Raw genomic sequence first — 23,548 nt, forward strand, 5'->3', positions numbered from 1 at the left:
TGTAAGCAATGCCATACCAATACTTGGCCATAAGATCTTTATAACTGGGATTTTTCATACTATTTAATAGCTTAAGCTGAGCATACATACATAGAACTATGGAGGAATAAAGTTTTTCTACTATATTGCCCGAACCTGCTGATGTGCTGTGAGTGCTTTATACATATATATATATATATATATATATATGTGTGTGTGTATATATATATATATATATATATATATATATATATATATATATATATATATATATATATATATATGTGTATTTATATAAATTCAGCTAAATGCAGTCAAATTGATTGGGAGGCGTTTCATAATACAGATGGACAATGACCCAAAACATACAGCCAAAGCAACCCAGCAGTTTATTAAAACAAAGAAGTGGAATATTCTTGAATGGCCAAGTCAGTCACCTGATCTGAACCCAATTGAGCTGCATTTCACTTGTTGAAGACTAAACGTTGGACAGAAAGGCCCACAAACAAACAGCAACTGAAAGCCGCCGCAGTAAAGACCTGGCAGAGCATTAAAAAGGAGGAAACCCAGAATCTGGTGATGTCCATGATTTCAAGACTTCAGGCTGTCATTGCCAGCAAAGGGGTTTCAACCAAGTATTAGAAAAGAACATTTTTATTTTCAGTTTTTTAATTTGGCCAACTGCTTTTGAGCCCCTGAAATGAAGTGATTCTATTAAAAAAAGACTTTAGTTCCTCACATTTTTATGCAATCTTTTTGTTCAACCCACTGAATTAAAGCTGAAAGTCTGTTGTTCAACTGCATCTGAGTTGTTTTATTTAAAATTCATTGTGGTAATGTATAGAAACAAAATTATAAAAAAGTTGTCTCTGTACAAAGATTTATGGACCTAACTGTGTGTGTGTGTGTGTGTGTGTGTGTGTGTGTGTGTGTGTGTGTGTGTGTGTGTGTGTGTGTGTGTGTGTGTGTGTGTGTGTGTGTGTGTGTGTGTATATATATATATATATATATAGATCTTACATACATATATATATATAATATATATATGTATGTAAGATCTTTAAAGGGATACTGTCATGGAAAAAAATTATTTTTTCAAAATGTATCAGTTAATAGTGCTGCTCCAGCAGAATTCTGCACTGAAATCCATTTCTCAAAAGAGCAAACAGATTTTTTTATATTCAATTTTGAAATCTGACATGGAGCTAGACATATTGTCAGTTTCCCAGCTGCCCCAAGTCATGTGACTTGTGCTCTGATAAACTTCAATCACTCTTTACTGCTGTACTGCAAGTTGGAGTGATATCACCCCCCTCCCTTTTCCCCCCCAGCAGCCAAACAAAAGAACAATGGGAAGGTAACGAGATAACCGCTCCCTAACACAAGATAACAGCTGCCTGGTAGATCTAAGAACAACACTCAATAGTAAAAACCCATGTCCCACTGAGACACATTCAGTTACATTGAGAAGGAAAAACAGCAGCCTGCCAGAAAGCATTTTTCTCCTAAAGTGCAGGCACAAGTCACATGACCAGGGGCAGCTGGGAAATCGACAAAATGTCTAGCCCCATGTCAGATTTCAAAATTGAATATAAAAAAATCAGTTTGCTCTTTTGAGAAATGGATTTCAGTGCAGAATTCTGCTGAAGCAGCACTATTAACTGATGTGTTTTGAAAAAAACATGTTTTCCGATGACAGGATCCCTTTAAATAAAAACCTATTATGTACTGTACAAACACAAAGGACCTATATTTTCAGCTTGTGCACCAGAAATAAAGACGCATTTCATTTTTAACCTACTCACTTCTACCAGTGAGCACCAGGGAACAATCTTCTTCCATTTCTACTTTCTTCAATTACCCCATGCCGATGTATGCGCAGTGGAGTGAAAACTCCAGCTTTTTTGTTAGAGTTCAGCTTTTCGCTCTTCTGCGCATGGGTTGTCCCGGGGCTATTAAAGTAAGAAGAATTAGAAGAAGAGAATCACTCCATCATTAGAAGAAGAGGATCACTCCATGGTGCCTGCTGAGAAGAACTTGTACCAGTGCACTTTTCTGCTAACAAGATAGCTGGTCAGTATCAGGTAAGTCAGTGAACCCCAACCAGTGGCTTGTAAGCAATATGTTGCTCTCCAACCCCTTGGATGTTGCTCTCATTGGCCTTACCATCAATTCTGAGCTTTCTGGAAATTGGTTTTCCGGGTAAGGGATTCATACCTGTGTATTTCTTATAATCTTAAATGAAGATGACACTAAATGATCATTGGGAAAGGTATGTGCAGGTGAAAACTAGCTAGTGAGTTAGGGAAAGCTCTAAACATGTAAAGACGCATCATGCTATTTGTGCAAAGCTCAGTCAATGGGAGGATACAAATGTGAGGGACAAAAAAAAAACGTTTTGCAAATCCCACCCGCTGACTGGATGTAATCATTGAGTTGTTAGAGGACATTTTGTCACAAAATACTGTAATACGCCCACATTGTTTCCTTTTAAAAATAATTACAATTCTTGTCATTAAAAATTTACACATAGGTTGTGCTGGATCATAAGAAATCTGGAGACCAATCAATCAATTTGCCAATCATCACACATCACATGTCAGTACTTGGCTGAATACTATTGGCTGTATCTGAGTCGTCTGTTGCTTTCCATTTGTTGCCTGAGTGGCCATTTGGTAGCAGCAACCCAGAGGCAGCAATGTAGTGACACAGATGAATGCTGGGGTTGTGTAATAAAAGACACTGAGGGGCCTGTTTTTTTCTTTAATCTAAAGATACCTGGTAAAGAGATATACATGATAAGGTCACAATGTTTACAGAGCCTTAACTCACATTATAATGAGAAAACCTAATCAGCAGATTTGGCATTGACAACAATGGTGTTTTTTTTAGTCTATGTCAATAAACTGTATTTGCCTCTCTATAAACAGGCCTCCAACCTACAGTGTCAACCGACACCCACATGTACACCAACAGTGCCTTCCCAGAGACTATTATCCCACTGTTACTATAGGCACCATCTCTCCCTACTATACCTGCTATCCCACAGTCACAGTCCCTTCCCAGAGACTATTATCAACTGTTACTATAGGCACATCTCTCCCTACTATACCTGCTATCCCACAGACACACTCCCTTCCCAGAGACTATTATCAACTGTTACTATAGGCACATCTCTTCCTACTATACCTGCTATCCCACAGTCACACTCCCTTCCCAGAGACTATTTTCCCACTGTTACTATAGGCACCATCTCTCCCTACTATACCTGCTATCCCACAGTCACACTCCATTCCCAGAGACAATTATCCGTACTGCTACTATAGGCACCATCTGTCCCTACTATACCTGCTATCCCACAGCCACAGTCCCATCCCAGAGACTATTATCTCACTGTTACTATAGGTACCATCTCTCCCTACTATACCTGCCATCCCACAGCCACAGTCCCATCCCAGAGACTATTATCTCACTGTTACTATAGGCACCATCTCTCCCTACTATACCTGCTATCCCACAGCCACACTCCCTTCCCAGAGACTATTATCCCACTGTTACTTTAGGCACCATCTCTCCCTACTATACCTGCTATCCCACAGTCACACTCCCTTCCCAGAGACTATTATCCCACTGTTACTATAGGTACCATCTCTCCCTACTATACCTGCTATCCCACAGTCACACTCCCTTCCCAGAGACTATTATCCCCACTGTTACTTTAGGCACCATCTCTCCCTACTATACCTGCTATCCCACAGTCACACTCCCTTCCCAGAGACTATTATCCACTGTTACTTCATGCACCATCTCTCCCTACTATACCAGCTATCCCACATTCACACTCCCTTCCCAGAGACTATTATCCCCACTTTTACTATAGGCACCATCTCTCCCTACTATACCAGCTATCCCACATTCACACTCCCTTCCCAGAGACTATTATCCCACTGTTACTATAGGCACCATCTCTCCCTACTATACCAGCTATCCCACATTCACACTCCCTTCCCAGAGACTATTATCCCCACTGTTACTATAGGCACCATCTCTCCCTACTATACCTGCTATTCCACTTTCACACTCCCTTCCCAGAGACTATTATTCAATGTTACTATAGGCACCATCTCTCCCTACTATACCTGCTATCACACTCCCTTCCCAGAGGCTATTATCCCCATCCCCATTTCTGGGTTCAGCAGGGTGAAGAGAAATCAAACATTCCTGTCCTATGTATCCACACTGGTAAAAGCGTCTTTATTTGCAAATAGACGTTCTATAGTTCCATAACAGCAGATTACAAAGAGGCCTTTCAGCCCCTCTTGCTTTTTCCTAAATATGTATTTAGAAGATTATAAACACTCCCTTATCTGCTCAGTCAAATCCCTTTCAATTTCTCTCAATATCCCTCATGGACAAATCACGCCTCTCACTGTCACATACCCTGTGTCACACTGACATACCAATGGATTATATATTTTGGTGGGGGGGGGGATAAACATGGCTGCTGCTGTGTATGGCTCTTGTGACCTGAGCTTGGAGGCAGATGACACAAATATCGTATAATTACCCAAACAGCGTGGCATCCGGTTTCCCAATGCAGGGCTCAAAGTGGTTTAAAACTCTAAATATTTACATTTGCGTTACTTGCAACAAACCAAATACTTATCAATCTACAGCAAATACGGCAATGGACATAGGAAATAAATCTATATATATATATATATATATATTACATATATTGCCCCTTTAATACAAATAATTGTATTAAAGGGGCAAATGCCCATTTGCCAAAACCTGCAGCCCATTGCTGTTCAAGTGCAACTCCCTGCAACTACCAAAGAAGGGATATGAGTAGGGTTGCCACCTTTTCTGGAAAAAAATACCGGCCTTATATATTTATCTTTTTTCCCATTTTTACCCACATTGGGATCAGCCATCATTTCTACCGACCAGGCCGGTAAAATACCGACCAGGTGGCAAACCTAGATGTGAGGTGTGTGGGAGTTGTAGCAGAGGGGCCATGGGTTTTACATTCCTATTTTATAGTATCAGCAGGTCTAAGGGGCCCATCACTACTAAAGAGGACCCTGTTTTACATAATGAATATGGTATAAAACATAATTTTTCATTTTTTTCATCATTTTTCAAACAATCCTGCCTATAGTAGTTGCAGAGGGGGAGGAGAGAAGAAAGCATTATGTAGGCTAATCTAGAGGATTATCCTTATACCAGCAAATATTTACAGAAAAAAATGGATATTATAAGTACAAACCATAAAAATGTATGTTTCATTAAGTAACAAAAAAACAGATAAATGATTGCAAAAAAACACAAGATGTAGGAATAGTATTCTTATTTAATAATATACGAACACTTGTATTAGTAGTGATAGTAATTATACAACAGAGCCCAATTTGCCTGCTGGAATAATGATACTTTAAGGGCAAAATGAGGGTTACAGTGATTTTGGTTGGTGGATCCCCATTGCACAGCTGGGGCTGTGGTTTAAAAAAAATGGAACATCTATTTTGCATGGGTGAATTTTCAAGATACAGATTTGGGGTTTTGCATTGCATTTCATGCTGTATCACACAAACACATACACACACACCCTGTGTTCAGAGAAAATCATCCCTAGATTACAAAGGGAGTGGTAGGGAGGTTACATGTGTGTTGTGTGCATACTGCTCGCTATACAGACATAGGTGTATGTGCATGCCTGGTACGTGTGTGTGTGTGTGTACATACTATAGGCAGCTCATTGCTGTACACAGGTGAATGTAGATGCTGGGATAACAATACAGTAGGGTGTGGATAGCATGAGGACAGTATGGTGCTCACATGGTTACACAGGAGAAGGGCAAGCACTGATTTGTGTACTACCTACATAAGCCTAAAATGAAACACCAGTAGGCAGGATTGTGCAAGTGGGTGACATGGAGCAGGGAGTGGGTGACAGATGTGAGTGTGGATATTGCAGCCACAGACAGATGTGTGCAGGAGCTGGGGGTGTTGGAGAGGGGTGGAGGAGACAGAGCATTGACAGGGGGAGCTGGAATAAACCCCAGTTTCGTTTTCCCGTTTAACCCTGCTGGGCCTGCGATAAACTGTACCGAAATGGGTTAAGCAGAGAGGTTGGCAGCCAATGCCGGGCACTGTGCCAGGGGTTAATTAACCATACACCCCCCCTTTCCCCTCTAAATCGTCCAGACAGCAGCAGTCCCTTACCTGTCAGCAGCGAGAATCCAAGGGGGAGTGGGAAACCCTCAACCAGCCATAGAGATCCTCCAGGGCAACCACCACAGGCAGCGATGGGTGAGGGGGGCACAATGTAATGGGCAGAATGGGAGGGTGGAAAAAGAGGGAAGGAGGCTATTCTGCAGCCAATGCCTCTCGACCCCCCTCTTTTCTTGCAAAAATGAAAGGGGAGAGGGTGGAAGGAGGGAGGGCTGCTCGGTGCAGCAGGCTGTGCCAGTACTGCAAAGGTAATGCTTGTACACCAGAGGCTGTGCAGGAAAACAAGGAGGCTGGCACAGGGAGCGAGAGAAGGGGAGAGAGAGATGGAGGGAGAGAGGGAGGGAGGGAGGGAGGGAGGGGAGGCAGGAGGCTGGGCTCACTACAGAGGAGTCCAACCTCCTCACATGAGATTTAAAAAAAAAAGATTTTTTTTTTCTCTTTTGCTTGAGTGAAGTAGATGTGAGCCGATGCCCCACCTAGTGTGTGTGTATGGGATCAGCTTGTAGTGACACCCCCACTCATAACACCCACATCTCCGGCGTGCCGGGGGTTAACAGCAGCCTCATGTGGATTGCAGCGACTCACAATGACCGTGATCAGACTAATGGGCTCTGCAGCTGTGGCAATGGCATGTGCTCTGGTAGCAGCAGCATCAGCAGGAGTGGGGGGGGCACATGTGTCATTCATGTTGCTGCAAGTATTCATCCAGATTCCCTCCTGCCATGCACATGCATTGTAAAAATGTATCAGTGCCATAATATAATGTATCCCTTGGGGGTTGGTGGCAATAGACACAAGCTGGGACCAGCTGCTCAGTATTTAAAGGGTTGTTCACCTCTGAGTTAACTTTTACTATGATGTAGAGAGGGATATTTTCAGACAATTTTTTTTTTTTTTATTATTATTTGTGGTTTGTAAGTTATTTAGCTTTTTACTCAGCAGCTCTCCAGTTTTCAATTTCCAAATTACCCTAGCAACCATGCATTGATTCGAATAAGAGACTGTGAAATCAATAGGAGAGGGCCCCTCACAAAAACAAAAAGCAGCATTAACAAAAAATTTGTAGCCTTACAGAGCATTTTTTTTCTAGATGGGGGTCAGTGTCCCCCATTTCAAAACTGGAAAGAATCAGAAGAAAACAGCAAATAATTCAAAAACGATAAAAATAAATAAATCATGAAGGCCAGTTGAAAAGTTGCTTGGAATTGGCCATTCTCTAACATACTAAAAGTTAACGTAAAGGTGAACAACCCCTTTAAGCACTCCATGCATTGGGGGATCACATGTGATGGTTGCACCTTATGGTAACAGTCCATGCCTACAATTGCAAATATTGGTTATCTTTGTAGTCATCAAATATATGCTGGCCTACAAGTCTCAAGTTTTTATTCAGGTAACCTAACCAAGTTTCTGGGGATGACCACTTGTTCTGGGTTAAACATTAATAACGTTATACATTTTAGCGTTCTGCTTTTGAGTGATGTCACAATTGCTTTAATACTGTAATCACCATTACTACAACAGTATTGTAAAGTAGAACCAAGGGGAACAATATGAACGATTACTCAAAAAATACTCAAAATTGCCCCAGCCATTTCTTTGCCAATTACCTGCAAATGCTGCAGCAGTCAATTGCTAGCCAATTTTAGCTTGGCAACACATTCTGCAATATTTCCAATTGACAATACCCAAATTGTATCCATGCTTGATAGTGATTGCCCTAGATAGGAAATGATCATCGATTCTGAGTAATTGCTCCAACCGCTTTTGTGTTATTGTAAGCAACAGAACACTACATTATCCCCATATGCCACAGCCCTAACTTGCATAGATATCAGCCCAGTCTTTCTGGTTAGCCTATGCTGTGTGCAAGTTGATGTCACAATCTCTGTGACTGTGTATGTTCAGACAGACGTGATTAAGGCAATAGACAGTAGATTAAGGGAAAACTGTGCCAAATCAGGGTGGCCACACCTAAATTAATGGTACATGTGTACTGTATGATCTATGACTTAGTTTTGTCATACAGTTCAGTGTTTTCTATCCCCACATTGTGCCTATGTGTTATGTATATAACCTGTCTTTAAAGTCTCCAGAATCAAACGCTTCCTTCTATAAACATCATGGGAATGTCTGACACTTGTCTTTTCATTTCCTGTCTTGTGACTATCAGCGATGTGGCAGAACGAATCCGTATGGAACAGGAGAGAGTTTATGTACACAATCTATGTGTAGTTGAGCGCTATTCATTCATGTGTGTCTGGGATTCAGGTAAATGACTTCCATGACGGGCCATATAACTAAAAAATGCAACGCTGGGGTGAGATAATCCCAGGCCCCACAGAGTAACATAGTTAAGCGCAGTTGGAAAAAAAGAATGTTACTCACAAATGAAAGGTTCACAGTACCTCTATTTATATAACTGAGATATTCAATGAATATATTTACTTTGCCTTAGCTACACCTGCTTAGGGATCATTAACAATGCCCAATGCAGTGTGAAACGTGGGGTAAAAAAGAATGCAATCCGTTATTTTATTTTCACTTCGCCAACTGCAAGGGGCACTGTGGAAATATGCCCAGACTCTGCCCTACATTTCAGAGTGCAGAGACTTGTGGAATGCTCCATGAATCAAACACTGCCTGTGTTAGGAAGTGCTCGATTCCGGAGAGATGAATGGGGAGCACATAGGTGTCCTGCTTTTATACAGGTCATGGAATATCATAAATATAAATATCAGGGTTCATCCAACCAGTTTGATCCCCACTTTGCATAGGATTAGCAAACTATGTGGCATTTAGAACATTTACATATACATACATACACACAGAGACACAAAAGCATGCGGTTACATCAAAGTAAGAATCTGACATGGGCATGTGAAAGTAGATAACAGAAGAGCTAAAAAATATAAGATAAGGATTTCTTGTTTATACCAAATGTATATTTTGAATATTTAGTAGGGACATATGCTGTGGTTATTTGATGTTGTCAGGCCCTTTGAACTGGCCATGGTTCACATATGGATGAGGGTTAGTCCCTTGGATATATGCAGCCTAGGGATGTTATAACTCATAATTTCACATTTTTATTCCGGTTCAAGCCCCTGCACAAGCTGTGAATCTGTGCTCTTTCGTTCTGTCTCTGAGCATCTGTTCTGTTTCCCCAACCGTACGTCCCACTGTGGATACAAGTGATGTAGGACCTGTGCCCACATAAACAGCACAGATAGAATACAAATACTGCATTCCCAAATGTTACACCGGGTACAGGGATCATTCTCCTGTCAGCCATTATATGTGGTCTACTTAATTATGTGTTAAACGTGTCCCACTGCAGGACTATATGTGAGAGAAGCAGGACAGAAACAGAACGAAAGGGCACAGATTCACCGTTAAAAACAAGAGGACAGAATGCCCAGTGAGAACCACTTTTTTACAGGGCCAACCACAGTATTAACAGCCTCAGAGTCACTGTACTTATGGGGAACTTTAACTCACAGAAGGACAGAGCAATGGCGGAAACATTTTACACCTTGGGCAGGGGCTTGAGCAAGGAATAAATGTTCCAAGTGCACCTAAGCACACGTCCCTACTAAATATTCAAACTATACATTTGGTAAGTGCTTTTTTTTTTTTGCCAAGTGCTTTTTAGGATAAACAAGAGATCCTTATCTTATCCTTTTCAGCTCTGATGTTTGTTTTGATTCCTACTTTGTTGTAACTGCATCTTTTTGTGCCTCTGTGTATGCATATATATATATATATATATATATATATATATATATATATATATATATATATATATATATATATATATATAGAATAGCAAAATACCGTACTCAACAGGCTCAGAGTATCTGATTTTAATAGAAAAACAAAAGAAATTCCGTTAATCAGTTACTCTAACTGATCCTGTTGAGTGCGGTATTTTTTTGCTATTTTGTACACATTCTACCTGCACCCAGGCATGCTGTGTTTTTGTATATATACTTCCAAAAAGATCAGTACACTCAGGTCTTAAAAATATAAACTAAGTTTATTAATAAAATAACAGAGACTAACGTTTCGGCCTACCCTAAGGCCTTTCTCAAAGTCACTTTGAGAAAGGCCTTAGGGTAGGCCGAAACGTTAATCTCTGTTATTTTATTAATACATTTTGTTTATTAAGACCTGAGAGTGGTGATCTTTTTGGAAGTGTATGGCGAACATTTGTTGATCGTGCACCCAGGCATATGAACAATCGTTATCTAGAGTGCCGGCTTCATGTGGATTTGTGTGGATTTATATATATATGCTCCTATTCACTGCTAATGGCACTGGTCCAGGGAATAACAGTAGAAGCCCCATATCACCATTGTCACGTTCGGCACCTTATATCCAGAACCCAAGCTATGCTCCCTGGTCTCGGCTCTCACTTCTGCCTTTAACTGCCGCCTTTCACCTCAGGAGGAGCCCTCGGCTAATTGGATGCCGCCAGGTCTTATTTGAGAGAGGAGCAAAGCTAACGGTTCTGGACAAGCAAAGGGGCACGATTAGGGTTGCCACCTTTACTCAAAAAGATTACCGGCCAATGGGGGGCGGGCACAAAAAAGGGGTGGTCCGTGATGTAAAAGGGGATGGAGCTACATGACGTGCCACAAAAGGGGCGGAGCAACATCACAGAGACATCCACTGCGCTGGAAAAAGGTAAGTTCTTTGCGAATTGGGGGCAGGCCAGGGGCTTTTTTTAAAGGGTATTACAAATTACCGGCAATGCATTGCCGGTAAATTTGTAATACCGGCCCTGGCCTTGGCAGGTGTTTTACCGACTAGGCCGGTAAAATACCGGTCGGGTGGCAACTCTAGGCACGATCGTCTCACCAGGATACTGAAAGGAAGAACACCACCAGGAACAGGCAGGCCAGCACAAGCAGAGAATCGTCAGACAAGCTAGATTCAGGGTTAGAGAGCGAAGAATAGTCAGTGGACAGGCAAATGGTCAGGATCGGAGAGGATCAGAATAGTCAAGAAGGCAGGTAAGGTCAAACACAGTAGATCAGATAGAATTCACTAAGAATAAACACCCAGGAACTTTTTTAAATAGAACCTAACAACGGGCCGTGTACTGATATCTGAATTCCCCTTTTATACTAATTGAATTTCGCGCCAGGCGCGATGGCGTCATCACGCTGGCGCATAAGCCAGGAAGCATGCTGGCGCGCGTGCACCATAGGAACACAGAACCCCAAAGGAGAAGGATGCATTCGGTGGTGCCCCTGCATGCCCAGGGGAAAGCCATTGGACCACCAGGGTAAGCGTTCTCCACTAGACCACCAGGGAAACCTTTCCTTACAACCATCTTCTTCTAAAAGCCACCTTTTCACTCTCCTGTGTATGCACACCTAGCTGAAAGCCGTACAGAGGAAGAATATAGTGATGTGGCACTCCTACAGAAGTAGCTGTGGCCCAGTGGTATTACTACAGAGGAAGCAGACTCAACGAATGCAGGGGGGCCCAGGAGGTATAGGGGCCCCCATGAGGCCATAATTAATTAGCAATTTCAACATATATTGGTAAAACAGGTCAACCTCTGGTTATGTTGGGGACCCTAAAATTAATTTGCTGTATGGCCTAGTAACATCTAGTTATGACCCTACCCCGGCCTGTGCAGTTCTCAGTAAAAGGAGCACCCCCAGTGATAATACCTTTCCTTCTCCTTTAAAGTGATGGCACTTCAAAACTTATTCTCCTCTCCTTGGACGTTCTGATGGTTTTTAGTCATAGAACATGAAATCATTTTTTTTTTGGACTAACAAAAATAGTGAATACAGATCTCTGCAAAGTTATTGTAATGATGTACAATCAAAAAACACAAAATAACTGAATGCATAAATTTAAAACACCCCTTTAAAGTCAGTATTTAGTAAATGCAGCAGTTGAGTGTGTGTGGATAGGTCTCTATCAGTGTATGTGTATATTCCTTTATCGCTTTTCTGTGGTGCTTTGATTCTCTAGATGTCACCACATCACCATGTAGCACTTATACAAGAAAAACAGGAACACTCACATAAAATATTCTGCTACTTTTCCTTTTATTTCCGACTACATACTGACTTGTGCTGTGATTGATCAATGTTTCGGAGGAACAAACACTCTAGCCTGCCTGACTAAGGGAGGGTCCCCAAAACATATTATTTAATAGTTACATACATATGGGGCAATGTAATATGTGTTGTTAGTGCAAAAATGTTCTCAGACACCTTTGCAAAGGTTAACAACCATGTCTGTGTATTTTTTTTGACCGATTACAGACCTGAAGACGAAGAATATTCGCAGTGTACTGTATGTAAGAAAATTTAGCAATTGTAAAGCACTTTTTGCAACAAAATATTTAACAAAACTCCAGAACAGCTGTTAACGCTAACCTTTGCTTAGCAATAAAACGCAATGTAATATTCGTCAGCGAATGTTGTTTCATTGCGAGAAATGGCATTTCAAGTAACATTTGCGATTTTAATTACAAACCCCCCATAGAATGTTGGGTTAAAAATAAATGTCCATCAAGTTAAACCTTTTATGTCTATATAAAACCTGCCCAACTTCTAGCTGATCCAAAGACAAAAAAAACTCATCTGAACAAGTCGGACGGGAGGGGTGGAGTCTGGGTGGAAAGTGGGCGGAGCTGAGATGGGGAATGGGCATGGCCTAGGCGGGACGGGAAGTGAGTGGGAGGGTGGAGACCAGAGTGCGCCGGGCCCCTCTGAAGAATTTTTTGCAGGGGGCCCACCGCACTCTACTTACGCCACTGCTTGATATTAAAAGCTATTTCCTATAACTTTATATTTTCTCACTAAAAACCCAGTACAACTGATTCAGGGAGAGACTTCTACAACTTCACAGCTCTCAATGTAAAAAAAATCTTTCCTAACATTAAGATGGAACTTCCTGTCTTTTTTTTTTTTTTTTTAAATTCTTTATTTGCAGCAAATTTTCCATATACATGCAACTTGAGTATATTGTCATATTTAGCACATGTCACTTATCCCAGCTCCAAGAAGATAGTACATGATATATCACATAGTGGCAACAAAAAAACAAAAACAAAGAGCTTTCGTTCACCATCTAAACATAATGAACAGTCTAATAACTATTGTCCTGTTGTAGTCATTATACATATAAGCTTAGCCAGAACCTGGGGGGAAGGAGGAGGACCGCCGGAAGTGCAGGAGGACTTTTTGTCGGAGCCAGAGGCAAAAATTTGAAGCCTCTAGCTTTGTTATCGTGCATTTTGTCTATGTCATTCGATCTGCATGTTCCTGGGATGCAGTAAACAAAAGCCAGTGAGTCCACCTGTGCCTAAACTTTTCTTCTTGTGTGTAATTTCGTCTGGGGACTTTGTAACTCTCGAATTGGAAGATTTCCTGCATTTGTGAGATCCATTCTTTAACCGTTGGGATCTGTTCTGTTCTCCAATATCTAGGTATTAATGCTTTCGCCACATTGATCATAGTGGATACTATAGAGCGTTTGTATTGTGATGTGGGCATGGGATTGTGGTGAAGTATAAAGAACGCTGCAGAGTCTGTAATATCCAGGTCTGTAAATCTAGGTAACAACTGTATAATTGCCGACCAGTAAGGTCTTATCCTCTGACAGTCCCACATTATATGTTGTAGGGTACCCGTTGCTTGTTTGCATCTCCAGCACGTGTCCGGAAAATTAGGGTAAATCTTGGCCAACTTGGAGGGGACTCTGTACCATTGGGATAAGATTTTATAATTGTGCTCCTGTAATTTGGTGCTTATTGCTGTTTGGAATGTTTTTTCCGTTATGGAAATCCATTCAGTATCTGTAAATGTGGTATTGAGTTCCGATTCCCATTTATATTTAAATACCTCCATTGGGGAGGCTTTCGTGTCTAGCATAATCCTGTAGAGTAGTGAGATTTCGTGAGGGAGTCGCTCCTGCCTAGTGAATAATTGTTCAAAATGGGTGTCTCCCGTGTCATCCTTACATATGGTGCCTTCTTCACGTAAAAAGTGTTGTATTTGGCAGAATCTCAATCGGTCTAGTGATGTAATGTTTTCTGGTAGCAGGATCTCTTCCAATGCTTTAAGCTGTCTCCCCTTCATCAGCTGAAATGCCCATAGTAATTTGTCTTTGGTCCAGTGTTTAAAGTTCACTGATCTCAAGCCAGGTGGGAACTTTTTGTTATATGAAATTTGGATCAATCTCGAGTTGTTGTGTTGTAGCTTCATGTTTCCTTTAAGTTTATCCCATGTATTCAATAGAGTCGAAAGGGCTGGGTTCCATGATTTGAGAGGTGGGCGGTTGTTTTTCTCTGTCCATAAAAGTACTTGTAAAGGCATCTCGGTTTCCTCTTGTATTATCGGTATCCATAATTTCTCTTCATGAGAGTGCCATATATCCAGCATTCTTTGTAATATGGTTGCCCTGTGATATGTGTGGAAGTCTGGGAATCCCAACCCTCCCTTGTTTCTAGGCTGTGTTAAGTATTCCAATCTCAGCCGTGGCTTTTTCCCTTGCCATGCGAACTTTGAGAGTGTTTTATTTATTGTTTGGATTATCTTGCCTGGAATTTGGAGGGGGGTCGCCTGAAACATATATAAAAACCGTGGCAAGATGTCCATTTTTATTATGGGAACTTCCTGTCTTTTATTCAAAATGGATGCCCATGTGTCTACTGCTAGGACAGCTATACATAATTATTATATCTCACTTAGAGGGCATGTGAACCCCAAAAAAACTAATTTTCCTGATAAAAGAAAACATAATTCTAAGCATCTTTCCCATATGCATTTATTAAATATTTATGTTACTTTTGAATATAATTACTACTGAAAGCAGCCATTGCTTAAAGGAACAGTAACACCAAAAGTTTTTTAAAGTAATAAAAATATAGTGTAGTGTTGCTCTGCACTGGTAAAAATGTGTTTGCTTCAGAAACACTACTATAGTTTATATAGACAAGCTGCTGCTGTGTAGCAATGGTGGAAATTGAAAAAAAGGCTATATGGCACAGGTTAAATAGTGGATAACAGATAACATTATGTTCTACAGAGCTTATCTTCTACTGTATCTGATGTGTAATCTTGAGCCTTTCCTTTTCTTCTTTGAATGGCTTCCCCATGGCTACACAGCAGTTTATTTATATAAACTATAGTAGTGTTTCTGAAGCAAACACAATAGTTTTACCAGTGCAGGACAACACTGCATTACATTTTTATTACTTTAAAACACATTCATTTTTTGATGTTACTGTTCCTTTAACTCCTGGTTGTTACTTTTTAAACAATGTTCCAAAAGTCAAAGTTTTTCAGAAAAGACAGTTCTGTTAATCAGCTGCCTTGTCTTACTTTGTTTCAGTCTGGGTCACCAGGACAGAATAGAAAGAGCAGACAAACACAGCTTATAGCATTACTTATACAAATAACTTAAAAAACACAGAAAAATTGTAATGAATGTATTTTGCAAAGTTGCTTCAAATAATGGTTCCTATTATTCAGCAATTTGTTTCATGGGGAAGGGGGTTGACATTTCCTTTAAAGTGGACCCGTCACCCAGACATAAAAATCTGTATAATAAAAGTCCTTTTTAAATTAAATATGAAATCCAATTTCTTTTTTTTATTAAAGCATTCATAGCTGTTGTAAACTCATTTAAAAAATATCAGCTGTCAATCAAATATTGCCTACCCCACCTCTATGCCTAGGCATAGAGGCGGGGCAAACAATTACTTTCACTTTCCATTCAGCACTTCCTACATGTCACTGCTCTCCCTGCATTCCCCCAGCTCTCTTAACGATTTAATTGTGTAACCAGTGCATGGGGATGGACATTGGGTCCCTGTCCCCTGGTGCACAAACAAGATTCTGAGATGATACAAGGCTTGTCTTAATAACAGTGTCCACAAAATGGCTCTTTCCTGGTTGCTATAATTATGAGTTCCCAGACTGATGGAAACAATATTCAAATAATTTATACAGTGTAATTAAAGTTCATTTTGACTAACATGATAAAATAGGATTTGGAATAATTTTGTTTGGGTGACGGGTCCCCTTTAAGTGCCTCTTTCCCAGCATAAACTCCAACTTGACCAGTCATTCTCCATAACTGAGAATTTCCAAAGACTTTACCAGCTTAGTTGCGCTTCTTTGGACTCTCTCTGATTAATAATGTTCTTTTTAAAGTTTGAAGCTCAAAGTTTATTAAGGACACCAAGGTCCCTGTCCGTAATGGATTTGCATTGATCTTCAGTCCTGTTTCCTTTAAGAATGCTCAGCTTTGCACTTCTGGATACAGACATTGTTCCACATTTCCCCTTGCAAAACTACTCAAGCTCTGTCAGACTGCAGTATTAGATTTTTCTTCCACTATTTCACTGCATTCATTCTATCCTCACAAACATTTCAGGGCCTGCTGCAGAAAAGCATCCCCATTGCATGGTGCTGCCACAGTGATTGGATTATGTATATTGCAGTGAAGGTCTACTTTAGTCTGCTGGCCAAAAATCGAAATTTTGATTATATCAGCTTATGGAACCTGCTTCCACCCGACTTCAGAGTCTCCCAAATGCCTGCTGGCAAACTGAAGATGAGATGTACTATGAGGTTTGAGTTAACAATGGCTTTCTGTCCAATAAAGCTGCTACTGGTGAAGCACCTGGGTAACAGTGTGCATAATCTCTCCTATCCCTGCCCCTAAGCATTGCAACTCTGTAAAGGAACAGTAACACCAAAAAACGGAAAGTGTATCAAAGTAATTAAAATGTAATGTACTGCTGCCCTGCACTGGTAAAACGGGTGTGTTTGCTTCAGGAAGACTACTATATCATATAAAAACAAGCTGCTGTGTAGCCGTGGGTGCGACCATTCATGCTGGGTAAAAGGGAAAAAAAAAGGCACAGGATACACATCAGATAAAAGATAAAACACCATTGTATTCTACAGGGCTTATCTGTTATTTACTATGTGACCAGCCCCTTTTGTCCTGCTTAAATGGCTGCCCCCTGTGGTTACACAGCAGCTTATTTATATATACTATAGTAAAGTTTCTGAAAGGGATACTGTCATGGGGAAAAAATTTTTTTTGAAATCTGACATGGGGCTAGACATTTTGTCAATTTCCCATCTGCCCCTGGTCATGTGACTTGTGCCTGCACTTTAGGAGACAAATGCTTTCTGGCAGGCTGCTGTTTTTCCTTCTCAATGTACGTAACTGAATGTGTCTCAGTGGGACATGGGTTTTTACTATTGAGTGCTGTTCTTAGATCTACCAGGCAGCTGTTATCTTGTGTTAGGGAGCTGCTATCTGGTTACCTTCCCATTGTTCTTTTGTTTGGCTGCTGGGGGGGAAAAGGGAGGGGTAGATATCACTCCAACTTGCAGTACAGCAGTAAAGAGTTGAAGTTTATCAGAGCACAAGTAACATGACTTGGGGCAGCTTGGAAATTGACAATATGTCTAGCCCCATGTCAGATTTCAAAATTGAATATAAAAAAATCTGTTTGCTCTTTTGAGAAATGGATTTCAGTGCAGAATTCTGCTGGAGCAGCACTATTAACTGATTCATTTTGAATTTTTTTTTTTTCCCATGACAGTATCCCTTGAAGCAAACACAGAACTTTTATTAGTGCAGGGTAACAGTAAATTATACTGTAATTACTTTGATATTCGTTTTTTGGTGTTACTGTTCCTTTAAGAGTTATCAGAGGTTTCTTGGTTGCCTTCTTTCCTAGTCATCTTGCACAGTCACTGACTTTTGGTGAACAGTCTGTTCTTGGCAGATTTACAGCTGTGCCATATTTCTTAATAATTAATGAAAATGTACTAGGGATACCAAGGGATACTGAGTGACTTGAAAATGTTCTTCTATCCAACCCCTGACTGGTGCTTTTCAATCATCTTTGAGTTTGTGGAAGTAATCTTTTACCCTTGTCGTGTACGTTGTGCCGTGATACTGACCACCAGCACCTGACAGCTGGCCCATTGGGGCTGATTTGAGCATGAAAATACATTATTTAGAGTTCCCATACCAAACTATGCCCCGTGTGTGCAATTATTGGACTTATGCAACAGCACACACATCAGGGGTTGCACAGGAGCAGATTGGTTCAGTGGAGAAAATGCAGTGTGCCTCTAGCCTTGGGGGTAAATACTTTTTTGCAGTCCATTTGTTCTATTTCCTGCTCCCTGAATTTTCTGGCTGTGCAGGGGAGCTCAGCACATTGCTCTGTAGGATAGGAACCAATCAGCAGCTAGCAAGACCTGAAAGGGAATTGAAGCCAGTCTTTGCTTGTGTGACTGCAGGGCTATGATTGGCTGTCCCCCTCCTACTGTGTTTCTGGCAGGGACTGTTAAGACATGCCCACTTTCCATTCAGCACTTTCTAGATGTCACTGCTCTCCACACATTCCCCCGTTCTCTTCACCATTTAATTGTGTAGCCAGGGCATGGGGATGGACATGGGGTCCCCCATTCTGGTGCACAAACAAGATTCTAAGATGATGCAAGGCTTGTCTTAATAACAGTATCCACAAAATGGCTGCTGCCTGCTTGATATAACTATGAATTCCCAGACTGAAGGAAACATGATTCAAATAATTGATATATTGTTATTAAAGTTCATTTTGCTTGACTAATGTTATAAAATAGGATTTTGAATATTTTTTTTGGGTGAAGGGTCCCCTTTAAAGCGGTATATAGAATATGCAGTGCAGTTTTGGTTTTCACTGCTTAAAAATAAACTAATAAGCTGATAAAGTGGATGGAAACAGGCCTTGATTTGCCAACCAGGCACTTTGGACAGGATATTCCAATTCACTTGCTTCCTTGTGCGCATGCACACTCTTCTGCTGCTAATGAGTTAGTGAATTAGCGCACAGGATGTTCTAGTTCTAATTATGAGCTTCACAAACACATGTATAGGCAGCAGGCCGCCCCTAAAATTGTGCCATCATAGGCTTGGGCCTTTGCGGCCTTCCCACAAATTCAGTAATGAATGGAAGTTTTAGGGGGAATGGCTGGCCAAGTTGCCATTGCTTACACTGAAGAAGAGACACTTTTGGCCGGGCCAATTTGTCACCGAGTGCCACCCTGAGGTGGCCAGCTGATCTCCCCCCCCAATCAGTTTTTTTTTTGCGTCAGAACAGGGCAAAAGTGCTAACTGCACCAGAAGCAGGGCCGGATTTACCCTTCTTGCCCCCCTAGGCCCAGCTACTGTGCCGCCCCCCCCCCGCATTTTCTGGAAGTGAATCTTTATCCAATCATTTATGCAAAATAATATAACACAGACAATAAAATGGAAATAATTATGTATTAAACCATAAATAACTTTTAAATATAACGAATATGTATATTTGTAAATACAGTAAAAAAAAATAACATAAATTATCTTGAAGTGTAGTCTGAGAAAATCTGAAAACTTTAGGATTAACAAAGCCTTTTAGAACGAACTTTCATCTTTGTGAATAAAGTACCCCTCCTTGTAAAATATAAGGATATCATATCATAAGTTACCGAGGAGTTTCATGACCATATAAAAGCATGAGGCTGAAGGCCAAGTGTTTTTATACAGGTCATGGAACTCCGAGGTAACTTCTAATATCCTCATACTTTGCAACTGAGGGTACTTTATTTATACAAGTTTTAGTGAGTTTTGTGACAGAAATGACATCAGAACTCACCGTTTATAACTGATGACAGCAGAACTCACTGTTTATAAGGATATAATTTAGAAGATATTAATGGCTTTTGTGTATTATATATACATACATACATACATAGTCCAAGCGAGCGTGGAACGAACACCATAAGTAAAAATCCAAATGCTGGGTGTCAGTCTGTAAAATTATACAAATATCCCATAGGTGACAGCACTCCAAAAATAGTCAGGATACACAGGTCATCTAGTCATGACTAGATGAACTGTGTATCCTGACTATTTTTGGAGTGCCGTCACCTATGGGATATTTATATATTTATATATATATATATATATATATATATATATATATATATATATATATATATATATATATATATATATATATAATATATATATTTGAAAGAAGTAGCCGCACTCACAGGTCTTATATAAAGGCTGGAACACCAGCCTTTCTTTCTTTGAGAAAGGCTGGTGTTCCAGCCAAAACGTCAGTGTTCTCTTTTTAATAAATATCTTCATTTATATAAGACCTGTGAGTGCCGGTATTTTGCCTGTCAATTGTGCTCCAGTGGGCAGTGGCAGTATCAGTTAAATATTAATTATAAAAAAAAGTAAAAATCCCTTTTCAAATCTTAGCAGCAGCATAATCTATGTCGTTAATATTTCTCAGCAGACAGCATTGTATAGCACTATTTTTATTATTTATATGATTATTAATGAAATTAACTTTTTAACCTACCAAGTGTTGCAATAATTAAAAAATATAGGGCAATAACTTCTGCCACAGCCACTGCTGCTCAGTTGCAGGCTTGCAGCAAGGGGCGGGCCGCGGGCAGCCAGCCAAATTCACATTACACATGCACATGCACTCTGTGTGCACTCATGCTCTGTGACCGTCCTCTGTTGTTGTCCTGACTCCTGTGCTGTTTGTTGCACTAGTCTCTGTGCACAGTGCACACACGCAGCAGGTGACGCGCTCACGTCATGAGCGCAGCACCCCCTCCCTATTCAGGCTGATTGAGGCTGGCTGGCCGCTGGCGCAGAGTGACGCATGCGCAGTCACGTGACGCCATGATGACGTCACAGCGACAGCGTGCGCTGCGTGCCGTGCGCACACTGACTGCCCGGAAGGCACCGCGGCCAGAGTAGAGAGCGGAGTGGTGACAGGCGCGCTGCACACACAGCAGGACTCTGTAGCCAGAGCCAGGAGTGGCAGCAGCGGCCGCAGTGTTAAGAAATGTTAAGGCCCTGCTTGCCGCCCCTAACATCTTGCCGCCCTAGGCCCGGGCCTAGGGGGCCTTTCCCTAAATCCGGGCCTGACTAGAAGAGCTAAAATTGGGATTTTTGCCAACCCTGGAAATTTCCACTTTTGTGAATTTGTCTTTTAAACACAGTTTTCAGACTTTGTTTTTTGCAAGACATTTTAAAGACATTTTTTCTGAATTTGTCTTTAGCTCTTACTAAACCTGTCAGTCAAACATCAAATTTGAATTTTTGGGGAAGGGGATTTATTTTACCTAGGAAAGTTATACATCATTTTTTTCAGGATAACATGGGCTTTCTAAATCTGCCTACATGTTTGTGGAATTCCAGTTCTGTAACAAGATATAAGAGTCTAAATACAAGAAATGCTGCACAATATAAGGATTTGTATCAGAAATATGGTTTATTATCTTAGGACAAGTGTCTAATTGCTGCTAAAACTAAAAATAATGGCTGGGAGACTTTACCTTTCCTTTACTCAAATTGCTGATATTGCCTCATTCATTAAGATAAAACTTGTAAAATAATGCAAGTGTGAGTTAAAAACTTTTTACATTTAAAATGGTATAAAATATACTTTTTTTTGTTTAATCAGTGTTTTACTTGTTTTGTTAATGAGGCTTTTACACCTATAGGATTAGACAGAAACTTGTGCCCAGACTAAATGCTAATCCCTATCAATGTGCTAATAACTCCCCAATGTATAATTCTAATAACTCCCACAAGAGGTGTGAAATGAAGATCGTCTGAACCAAAGCAGAGCAAGTTATTTTAGAATTGATATGACAGATGGGGAAGTTACACTGAGTTTACTCCATTTTTAAAATGTCAGGAGAACATGACGTTTAAAATGTCGTTTTTGCACCATTTTTACGTTGTTTAAAAGACAAATTCATTAGGGATGCACCGAATCCAGGATTCGGTTCAGGATTCGGCCAGGATTCAGGCTTTTTCAGCAGGATTCGGCCGAATCCTTCTGCCCAGCCGAACCGAATCCTAATTTGCATATGCAAATGAGGGGTGGGGAGGGAGCTCACATGACTTTTTGTCAGAAAACAAGAAAGTAAAAAATGTTTTCCCCTTCCCAGTCCTAATTTGCATATGCAATTTAGGGTTCAGCCGAATCCAAAATAGTGGATTCGGTGCATCCCTAAAATTCTTAACAGCGTCTGTAAACTCTTTCTTTCTCTAAAAAATTAAAAGTGGCAGTTGAGTCGGAATTTAGGCGGATTTCTGTTTGTGAATATGGAGAAAGTATTTTACTCCAGTTTACCACCACTTTTACTCCAAAAACGGGCTCTCTCCACTTTTGTGCATTCCCCCCCTAATCTCTTTTCTCTACATACTATACTCTATTCTTCCATTTTTAGGTCTTTTTGTTCCCATAAAGAATTAGGGAATTACAATGAAATAGGCCAAATGGTTAAGCAAGAGGCCCAAACGGGAGTTTTCCTGGTATCCTGGTGGGCCAGTACGACTGCATAAGGCTGTTTCAGCTATGCATTTTTGTGCCAAAACATGCTCCGTTTTTGTGTGCCCGCCAGCACCAGCTTGGATTTTCCTCCGTCTGCTTTTCCATGCAGGCAGCAAAAAAGAAACGGCCTTGTGTGCCATTAGCTTATGGTAGGGTTGCCACTTTTTCTGGAAAAAAATATTTTTGTGGTTTTTTTCCTATAATTAACATTGGCATCAAGCAATATTTTTACCGGCCAGGCCGGAAACCCTAGCCTATGGGGAGATATGATAACTATAACTTTCCCTTGTTTGTTCTAGCGGAGATATGATAACTATGCAGTAAATCATTTTATAGGACACTAGGGCATTCAGATTAGAAAAAAGGGGGTTCCATCAAAAAGTGTGGAAGGGCTGCGTTATAGTTAAGGTTGCCACTTGATCCCACTGTTATTAATAGGAGAAAAAGATAAATATAGCAGAAGGCCGGTATTTTTTTCCAGAAAAGGTGGCAACCCTAGTTATAGTGAAAGCTGTGAAGTTTGGGAATTCTCTCATTGAATCAGTCCTACAAGAAGATTAGACATTACATTACTTCAAAAAATGAGTTGAAAAAGAACAAATTGATGTAAATAAGATTAGAACAAAGCTGACTGGCGCAACTGCCATCTAGAGGTCAAGAAGAACTATTTCCCCCTCAAAAACAAATTCGAATGGCTTCAGATTGAATAAAACACACCGCAATAGAAACCGCGTATTTATTATTCTTTGGGGATCCAGCAACGTGCTCAAAAAATATAAAAGGAGGCGTATTTTACGCGCAGGGTAATATACTGCGCACTCCCGGGCAACCTAACTTACGCCTCCTACTCTCACGCCACGCCCCCGTAGTTTATAAGACTCTGTGGCCTAGGTAGTGGCGTCACTCTCCTGTTTTTGGAGCGTGTGA

At 40.6% G+C, this 23,548-nt stretch overlaps 1 protein-coding gene across 8 annotated transcripts in view; it reads right to left on the reverse strand.

Moving 5' to 3' along the window:
- The window catches only part of LOC108702752 (band 4.1-like protein 1), a 62,091-nt gene extending 55,532 nt beyond the window's left edge, over positions 1-6,559 (reverse strand). For 3 of the 8 annotated variants that reach the window (XM_041579094.1, XM_041579096.1, XM_041579095.1), the window contains exon 1: positions 6,208-6,558. The gene's annotated coding sequence lies outside the window, so the exon portion shown is untranslated. Of the gene's footprint in view, positions 1-6,207 lie in introns of all 8 variants that reach the window. The other 5 variants (XM_041579093.1, XM_041579092.1, XM_041579097.1 and 2 more) reach the window with 3 other exon arrangements.
- Between the last annotated feature and the right edge of the window lie 16,989 nt (positions 6,560-23,548).

The sequence above is a fragment of the Xenopus laevis genome, chromosome 9_10S (assembly GCF_017654675.1).
Source record: "Xenopus laevis strain J_2021 chromosome 9_10S, Xenopus_laevis_v10.1, whole genome shotgun sequence".
NCBI lineage: Eukaryota > Metazoa > Chordata > Amphibia > Anura > Pipidae > Xenopus > Xenopus laevis.